This window comes from Mesocricetus auratus, unplaced genomic scaffold (assembly GCF_017639785.1).
Source record: "Mesocricetus auratus isolate SY011 unplaced genomic scaffold, BCM_Maur_2.0 Super-Scaffold_100024, whole genome shotgun sequence".
Classification (NCBI taxonomy): Eukaryota; Metazoa; Chordata; class Mammalia; order Rodentia; family Cricetidae; genus Mesocricetus; species Mesocricetus auratus.
The window spans coordinates 5,214,327-5,224,941 of record NW_024429205.1 but is presented as its reverse complement, the minus strand read 5'-3'; positions in this window follow the sequence as shown (position 1 = coordinate 5,224,941).

Here is a 10,615-nt window from a genome sequence, read left to right as displayed (position 1 = left end):
TAGGTGCTTGCTCTATCCCATGACCATAGAAATAGTAGATCCAAGAGTTGCACAAAAGTGTACTGTATCCTGCATGTCTTTCTGCCCAGTCCCTATTGGAAAACATCTCTGAATGTGTGGGTCAAGTCTGCTTTCATCATTGCAGTTCCACTGTGTGTCACTATATCTACTGACAGTGACACAAGACTTCAGATTGCTCTGTGGAGTTAACAGAACACAAGGGACCCCAAACTAAAGCTTTACAGCCACATGGCCCGATGTCCTCGCTACTCTGTTGTTAACAGGGCTGTATTCTTTGACCTTGTGAACACACTTAACTTTTCCATTCCAGGAAACATTGGCCCAGGAAGAAGGAATTGTGAGTCATTTTAGGGTTTGTATTAGACAATTTCTTAAAAATCTGTTTCTCTGGAGAAGAGAACAGCCATGCTCTCCTCACTAACTTCTTCTTGGTTAAGATCGCTTAGCTGTAAACCTGTCTTAGTGAGGGTGACCATTGCTGTGATGAAACACCAGGACCAGGGCAATTAGGAGATAAAAGGGTTTGGCTTACATTTCCATATCACAGTCCATCACTGAAGGAAGTCAGGACAGGAACTCAAGCAGGGCCGGAACCTGGAGGCAGGAACCGATGCAGAGGCCATGAAGGGTGCTGCTTACTGGCTTGCTCCTCATGACATTCTCATTTGCTTTCTTATAGAACCCAGGAATAGAAAGCCAGGGATAACACCACCCACAGTGGGCTGGGCCATCTCCTATCAGTCATTAATTAAGGAATGCCCTACAGCTGGAGGTCAGGGCGGCACCTCCTAAGTTGAGGTTTGCTCCTTTCAGGTAACTTCCCTGTGTAAGTTGACATGAAACTATCTAGAATGCCACAAAACTAGTCTTTTTTTAACCCAAACAGCTGCTGACTCTTCAAGCCTTCCTTCCCACTTTCCACTTGCTGGCTCCACCTCCACCCTGAACTGCCTTATATGATCTTTGCCTCTTCCCACTGATCTTTTTTAAAAAAAAAACACAACAAATCTCCTGGTGCTACACAGAACCTGTTATAACAGTAGAGAAGGTTCCCTTCCCAACTAGCAATCTGCTCAGTGATTGAGGTTGTCTTTGGAGAAGGACAGCAGTTAATAATTCTATCTTTAAGGTAGAGAATTCATAAACAGAACACACATCCATATGTCAATAGCAGTTTACAATCTAAACACCAACTCTCTGATATGCTAATAGTTCTCAGCCATATACAAAATTACCAAAGCTTAATATGTAAAACCAGCAGGGGAGTCTGGTTAGCAATGTAGACTTCTGGACCCACCTGGATGGATTCTGCTTCCTTCTGTCTGGGAAGGGAGTCAAGAATTTCCCATTACTGCTATGCAGGTAACTGCCACAGATGGTCCACAGATGATATTGGAGAAACAGTAACCTAGACCCACATGGCTGTTTTCAGCCACAGACCATAATAAAGATTTTAATATTATCTGTTTTCTTACCTGGGGCTGCTATAACAAAGCACCAGAGACAGGATGGGCTTATAAACAACAGAAGTTTCTTTCCTATAATTCTGGAGCCATGGAAACCCAAAATCACAGTCCCTTCAGGTAAATGTTGGATTCAGGTAAAGACCCTCTTCTGGGTTTGCAGATGGCTTATTTATTACATCTCCTTTGTCATCAACAGGATGGGGTGGGGAGTGGTCAATTGTAAAGGCACTGATCTCATTCATGAGACTTCTATCATGTGACTTGATTATTTCCCAATGTTCAAACATCCTAACATCAATTGGAGGTAAAGATTTTAACACATGTGTCAGGAAGGGACACAGATATTCAGTCCATCATGCTAGAGGAAGAGATGGAAATATTCTATCTTGTTTGCCAAAATCCAGTGCCACTTGGTTCATACATAGAGTGAGACCTACAGATCTATAAATTCCAACTCACCTGAGAAAAACAATCTCCCACTAAATGGTTAACAGGGAATTACAACTCTAGTGTTCCTGAGGGTGGAGTAAGGATGTAACTTGGAAATCACATCCATAAGGCTATCTCTATGCTGATGAGAGGTCTGCCAAGAATATTAGCTTAACATGAACATGTTAGATAGTGGTTACTGCCATGCTTGGTGGCCTGTCTGGATCTGCAGGATCCACATGATAGAGGGAGAGAACTGACTCCCACAGATTGTCTCCTGGCTTCCACAGGCATTCTGTGCTGTGTGCACGCACACACAAGCATGCACGCATGCATGTACGCACGCACACATGCACGCATGGACAGAAGCACTTTCCTCTTTGAGTTTTGCCCAAGCCCAGGTCCATACTTCGTTTTTCTTTGTAGTATGAGTTAAGAAAGGCACTCTGGTGTTGCACACAGTGCCCTGCATTTTTCCTGCTCAGTGATGTAATGCCTCTACATTCTATTCAGTCCACTCACTGGACCTGCATTCCTGATTGGTGTCCACATGCTGAACTAGCTCCAGTGCCTGACTGATGCCATGATTTATTGATCACAGCCTCCGGGTGCTGGAACCCACACAGCCAAGCCTCCATCTTCCTGTCCCCACTCATGCTGTCAGGAATATCATTTCTGTCCGAGTAGCTGCTTCCTTCTCAGAGAATGCCTTAGCCTTAGATATCAGGCATCTCTTGGCCTGAAAAGGAGCATTCTTCTGTCCTTCATATTGGCTGTGTGGATTATCCACCTCAGCACTCCTATGCTATAGATCCCCTGCAATCTTGCAGACCTGTGATGCATGCTTAGGTTGATCACTTAACATTGGGTTCTGAGATGAATCCATTTTCTCTTCTAACTTCTTCACCAGCAAAAGTATTGGGTAAAGGCTAGAGTAAAGAACCTACTTTGCAAACACCAAAACCTGACTTGAACTCATGTTAAAAAAAATGCTGGGCATAGTGGCACATGCTTACAATTCCTACAATGGAGAGGCAGAGACAGGGACTCCTTGGTGACCTGCTGCTCTCCACGCCAGTTAAAGAGCCTGTCTTAAAGCAAAACAAACAAAACTGTGGAAGGGTGACCCTTGAGGACTGCAGCTCTAGCTGCAGTGGTCCTTTGACTTCTACACACACACACACACACACACACACACACACACACACACACACACACACACAAGGCAAAGCTCACAACCCTGAACATATTTTGTTGCACCCTTCCCCCATGGGGATCTCTTGACAGCTTGTGACTAGGAGCTTTTAGAAAAACACTTCTTATCCCCTCCTCCCAGCAAGGCCTGTGTGCAAGTTCCTGTTTTCTGTCCATCCTTATTGTCTAAATGCTAACTCCTGTTTTTGGCTACCCTTTTTCCAGAGGGCCCTGGGAATGTAGGCTTCTGACCTTGGTGTTTTTCCACCATACCTGCCATGGTATATAAGGCCCCACCGTTGTTTAAATAAACGCCATTCTCCTTGTAAGAATGAGCTGCGGTCTTTGTCTTCATTTACATCCTTAGCCCTTTGCCCGGATCTTTGTGAAGTATGGTAGTGGTAGCTGCACACAGCACGGGCGGCTTGCTACATAGGTTATGTAAACACATCCTAGGATGTCAAGCCCTTCATCTGGGTCCCATGCCAAGGATCTTTAGAGAGACCTTTAGCACCTTGCTCCCTCCCTTGACTGATGTCTGTGTAGACCTCATTTACTTCTCATTCAATTCCTCCCAAACCATCGGAAATCTAACAGTGAGTTTTGTGTCCTGATCACCCAGAGTGAATAAGAAGTCCAATGCAGGGCTGCTTTTCTATGTATAGAACTTCATCTCTGTGACACTGAGACACTGAGTATAGGCTTTTTCTTTCACTAATTTGAGTACTATCCATTTCCAATCTGTTTTCAGTGTAGCACAGACCTTTGAGCCCTATGCGGTAGGTGTGCACCAAGTTATTTTGTGACTCTTTGAGGAATTCCATTTTTACACTGCAAACAGGTTGTTAGAGATTTATTTACTATTTATTTAACATTCCAGTATTTGTTGATAAGACAGTTCAGACTTCTTAGTCACTTCCTCTAAAGTTGATCATGGCATGACTCAAATACTGATAATTTAACTAGCATTCTCTCCACAGTGGGGTGTAGTTGGAAGGAGGAAGTGGTGTTTACAGCTGAGGGAATCTGCAACCCTAGCACAAAAAACATTTTAAAGATATTTTCTGACTTGAAATGTATTGTTCTGTCCATGGAAAATATCAAGCATTGCAACTTATATTTTCCTAAGTATCTCATTACATTTTTTTTGGCTAGGTGCATTACATATTTCAACTTTCAAATTTGTTTAACAATTTCACGGTGTGTCTTACTTCCTTCTTTTTTGCCTGTGTTAGCATAGCTGCATACCTGGTGTAACTTTTGTTTTGTTTCTATAGCTCTTCCTGTGACTTCCTTTTTATGTAGTTTGGCATCCTGCCAGCATTTTTCCTGACCCCTGCCATGCCAGGTGACATCACCTCATTTGTATTTGTTTGCATTTCACAGCTCTTAAACTTCAGACTTTGAAAAATCTGTCCTTGGAATTCTCTATCACACCACCCTCCCTAACAGTCAGGCAGGATAAAAACAAAACAAGAGGATGCATAGTTATAGACAGAGAACTTTGAAGTGTCCCTGGGGTGCCTTAAAAGCACTGGGAGCAGCCTGCCAGGGAGCTGATTTTACCTTGAATGTGTGCCTTTGACCTGTGGCAGCTGCCTCTCTTAAGTCCCCAGGTCCCTGATTTGATGAATGTACTGGGTGTCTTCAAATGCTCTACATCTCCCAGCACCTATTTTAGTAGGCACACGAATGCCTACCAGTCCTTGTTCCCCACCATATTTGCTGTAATCTGATCTCAGTGTAGCATGTATGTGCACTTACACACACCACAGACTAGACACAACCAGGGTCCATAAATTTCTTTTTAAAATCATTGAACACAGGAGCAGAACCTATTTATTCAGCGAATGCTTGCTAAGTTCCTATATCAGGGCGTCGGATATTAGATTTGCGTCTGGTGGAACCAAGAGCAGATACCTTTCCACTCTCGTGGAATCCTTAAGAAAGAGATACATTAATGGGACATTCACACATCACACACATAGGTAAGGAGGCGAATGTTTGCTTGGTGAGTAAATGAGGCAGACAGCAAATGCAGTTCAGATGGCATCGTGTCTGGATTAAGATGCTCACAGGACATTAAGTGACACATTGTGAGCCTCTGTGGATTCACTGCAAGGGACGGGTGGGACAAGGGAAGAGAGGAGCTAATGACTAGGGAAGAAAGAACCATGAGAAATCAGTGAGCACAGAAGACACGAGGATGCGGAAGAGTCAATGCGTAGACCCAAAGGAAGGGCTGAAGCATCATGCTGACACCCTCAGCCTTCCCAAGAGGCTGTTGGCCTCCTCAGTGTGATCATATGTGTTTAGAATGCATGTGTCTTTATGTTTGGCCAGCTGTTTTGTGATTCTTGAAACTCTACCCAGATCCTTGTCCTTGCTGAGCCCTACCATGGATCTAAACCCTCAGCCTGAATCAGAGCCTTTCACTCTAGCTTTGGGGTAAAAAAAAAAAAAAAGGAGCGGATGTTCAGATGTTCAGTAGATATGGGAAGGCTAGTTAGAAGTCATTCACAAAAGATGGGTTATACTAAAGCAGCTTTTATTCTTCATTTTCAAGAATTTCATATATGCATACAATGAAATATATTTACCTTACATTGCCCCTAGAACTCCTCACATATATCCCAATAACCCCTCACAATCATTTTCTTAAAGTAATGCACTAAGTCCAGTTAGTGCTATCCGTATGTGTACGTTTATGGAACCATCCCTGCTGGAACATGGGAAACCTATTAGTAGCCATGGCACATTCTCAATAAAAATGATTCTGCTTCCATTAGCCACTATGTATTGCCAATAGCTCCTGAGTAAGGGATGGGGCCTGGAGACCACCTACCCGTTCTGTGTCAGCCTTATGGCTGCCTTGATCTTGTGTAGATCTTGTACAGGTAGCCATAACTGCTGTGAGACCTTGACTTTCATAGCCATACCATGTCTGGAAGACATTATTTCACATCTCCAGCTTTCACATTCTTTCTATCCCCTCTTCTGTTCCCTGAGCATTGGCAGTGGAGGGATTAATACAGATACCATATTTAGGCCTGGGCACTGAATCTTTTTTTTTTTTTGACATTGTCACTTATGCATCATCCATCCACTGACGAGGAACTTCTCTGGCCAAGGCTGAAAGCAGCCCTAGTCTGTCTGAACCAGAATCTCTAGACTAGGGTTTTGTTGTTGTTCTGTTTGGGGCAGGTTAGAAAAGTTGGTGATGGAAATGAGAGGAGGCTCAGAGTTAAGACTGAAAGAGCTTTGCTGAGTAAATGAGTGTGAGATGGAGGTAGAGGCAGTACGAGGGTTTTGCATTGGGGAACATCTAGGCATGGAGAACATTGCAAACACCAGAGTTGTGCAACGGCAATCTTACTTTTGACATTGAATTTGTGATTCCTTTGGGATGCCCACGTGAGCATACTGAACAGCCACCTGGGGCAGCGTTTGCTCATTGGCTATCCATCTTTCTCAGAAAAGAGCTTAAAGCCAACATAGGGAAAAAGATTGAGCAACAGCCGTGGCCTGATGAGCATGGACTTAGCTTCTCTCAGATGGCCAGTGCCATGCTCAGCCCTTCCTGGTAAACCTCCACTGGAGGACTTCTCATCGCAAACCAGCACACCCTCTCTCTGCATGCATGTTCTAGTTTGTGTACCAATGACATTAATGATGTTTATATAACCTACTAATTATACCCAGCGGATGGGGAGAACACCATGTTGAGTGGCTCGTGCACTTTAATTCTAATTATTCCCTACTTTTTTTTCCTGCAGAGTAGTTAGTTTTCAGACTGATGGTGAGGATCTTGCTTAGGGCAGATGGGAAATGCTTATTATGCTAATCGAGTTCTGGGTTGTTAGTAGAAATTATTAAACGGAGATGTTGGCAGTGCCTCTGGTGGAATTAAGGAGGTGACAGGGTAAAAAGCAGAGATAAATGATACCGTGACTGAGGGTTGGGTTGGACTAGGGGCTCCATGTTCAAAAGGAAAAAATTCTAATTCAGAAGGTATCTATTTCCCACAGTAAAGTTTACTAGAAGGAAGAAGATAAGATGGGAGAAGAAATTCATCCTCTGTTTACTAATGCTGTATAAGATTCTTACATTCAAATGAGGTATTTTAACAAGAGGACTTTTAGAGATGCCAGAAGAGATGAAGGCCAAAGAATAAATCAGGCGACCTCTAGCCTGAAGACTACCTAAAAAGGGAAGGACGTGACAGGGTTCCTAAAGATGGCTACTGGCTCTGAGAACTCACTGTAGCTCGAACACTTCCAGAATGCCAGCAAGTGATTGTGTTTCTAGGAAAACACAATCTACAGACTCAACACTGAATGTATTCACTATTTTTCACCACTGGACAAAAAATAAATCAGCTTACATGAGGAAAGATCCATTTTGACTCAAGGTTTCTGAGTTTTCAGTTCATGCTCCATTCTCCTGCCTCAGGCATGGGAGGTTGGAACATCATGATGGGGGTGAGTGAGGAAGAGGAGGCTTACTTAGCCCATGGAAGATGGGGACAGAAAGAAAAAGCAGGATTAAGGACACCAGTGCTTTAAAGGCACAGCCCAGTGACTTCCTTAAGTCAACTCCCCATAGTCCATTCAACTATGACCTTATTAATAGAGTAATCCACTGACCAGATCCCTCAGCATCCACTCATCTCAAACTATCCTATCAGCTGGCAGCCAAGCATAAGCCTTTGTGGCCATATCCCATCTGAACAGGATACAATCTGAATGTACCAATTAATAAGGAAGGATGAAAACAAAGAATAATTAGCTTTAGGACATCTCCTAAAACAAGACAGCCTGAAAATCATGTTTTCTGGAGCAAGAGGCACAAGAATTCAGCTAACTGGCATCTGAGCTAGAAGAAGTAAGGGATCATGGGGTACAGAAACAGTAGATCAATTAAGTAAATGGTGCAATGGAGATGATCCAATTATATTCTATTTGCACATGGAAATTTCACCATGTGACCTCTTATTATGTATAACTAATATGCACTAATAAAAACACATGTTTGATCAGGCAGTGGTGGTGCATGCCTTTAATCACAGCACTCGGGAGGCAGAGGCAGGCAGATCTCTGTGAGTTCGAGACCAGCCTGATCTACAAGAACTACTTCCAGGACAGCTTCCAAAGCCACAGAGAAACCCTGTCTCGAAACCCCCCTCCCTCCAAAAAAACATGTTTGGTAGGTGTGGTGGCAAGCATCTTTAATCCCAGCACTTGGGAGGGAAAGGCAGGTGGATGTCTGTGAGTTCAAGGTCACCACAGGGAGTTCCAGATCAGCCAGGTCTATGCAAAGAGAACCTGTCTCAAACAAGTAAGTATGCCTTTTCCTTGAAATCCCTGGTTCATGGTAAATGTTTACCTCAGTCTCAACAGACAGTCTATGTATAGATATACACATTTATTTATTTACTGAGTTGTTCTTGCTGCCTTATGTGGATGGGTCTTTTTGCCTGTGTGTATGTCTGCGCCCCACTTGTATGTATAGTAACTGTGGTAGCTTGAGGAGGACTTCAGTTCACCTGGAACTGGAGTTACAGATGGTTGGGAGCCACATACAGATGCTGAGTCCTCTGGATGATAACCCTGTGTTCTTAGCCATCTCTCCAGACCCAGCATATGCCTTTTATTGTGATAAAAGCAGCTGCCTGTTAAGACTGGACACACCGAGTGCTCTTAAAATGCTGAGCGTGGAGTTGGACCCAGAATGAAGGCTGCAGTCTGGGTCACTGAGATGGTCAATACTAGATACATCTCCACTGTTTCCACATCTCTGAGATGTGCTGAGAAAATGCCATTTCAAGTCCCTGACAGTGTGACATCATGTACAGAAGAGTGGACCATGGTATCTGGGAGCCGGATAGCACACAGTAACTTGGAGTGTTGCACAGAGGCAGACACATCCCTAGATGTGGTATCTGGGGCCATGCTGCCTGCATCTGGCCATGGCTCATTTCCTTATACAGCTCAGTATGCACTGTACAGAAGCAAACAGAATTAACTGCACGATGAAGAGGCTTAAACACAGGTTTGTAAAGTTTTTCATTGGTCTTATCCCATGAGGTGCCAAGAAGTGATGATCTTTTTCCTTATATATCCCAAAGAAATAATACAAATAGTTTACGTGGAGCATAGAATGAACATCACACCTATGCGTGGGCATCTTGAACTCAGGCACATTTCCATTTCCTTTGATAACTGCTTGAGGTCTGAAGCTGGGTACCATTGCAGAATATCTGAGACCAGGCCATTTTTAAAGAAGAAAGGTATTGCGTTACACTGGTGGGGGATGGTAAGTGCAAGAACTGGGCACTGTCAGACATAGTTGTCAGGGATGGCTGCTCTCTGCTTTCATGGAGGAGCCTCAGTGAAACACCCTCCTGAGGGGACAGGTGCTGTGTCCCTGTAAGGCTGGGGGAGCTAAACGTTGCACAAATCCACTTGATTGAGAATCTTCATCCCATTCTTTCAGGAGGACAATCCTAACTCAACCCTCTCTCCCAGGTCTCTCCTCCTGATACCACCATACTAATGGTTGAGACTCAGAATCTGCATTTTGGACAGATGCCCTGAGCCCATAGCAGAGCTGGAATCAGTTCTCCCAACCAATAGGTAACACGATGCTCTTCCTAGCTAGTGTGAGTACACACAGTCTAGAGTTAAACTGAGAGTTTCTGAACTGAGAGACTGCCTCAGTTGGATTGGCTGTGGCCATGTCTGTGGGAGACTTTTTTTTTTTGGCTTGGTAATCAGTGCAGGAGAGCACAGCCCACGATGAGCAGTGCTACCCTAGGCAGGGGGTCCTATATAAGAAACCAGGCTGTGCAGGACCACAAATCAAGCCAGTAAGCAGTGCTCTTCCATGGTCTCCAGTTCCTGCCTCTAGGTCCCTGCCTTGAGTTTCTGCTCTGGCTTCTTTCAGTGATGGAAATGCGACATGAAAGTACAAAAAGAAATGAGCCCTGTCTTCCCCCAAGTTGCTTTTGGTCTTCATGTTTATCACAGCAACACAAAACAAGCTGGACCAAATGCTCTGTAGGCTCTGCCTCTTGCTGCATCCGTTAGATGTGAGAGCATTTGAAAAGGGGCTGGTGGTTGAGGAGTTGAAGGGAAAGGTTGTCTGGTAGACTGAATAATGGAAGGAACCTCCACTGAACTCAACTAGCACTTTCTCATTGAGGTGAATCTATGCAGTCACCATTAGTGTGGCTGAGAAGCCTTCCTAGGTGCCAATCTGTGCTTTGGCATCGCTCTGCTGGCTCCTAGATTCATGTTGATGGACAGCAGACACGTTAACATGATGGAGAATTCCTCAAGAAAATGTGTCAGGCCTTCAAGGTTGCTTTTAGTACTCTGCTTGATGAGTCATCAAGGAGAGAGCCATAGAAATGACTCCCATCATGACTCAGTGTGCAAAGCCACTCTGGGTATGTCGTCTCTCAGTGTGACCACACTGCTACCTGATCCTGGGCAGGTTACCCT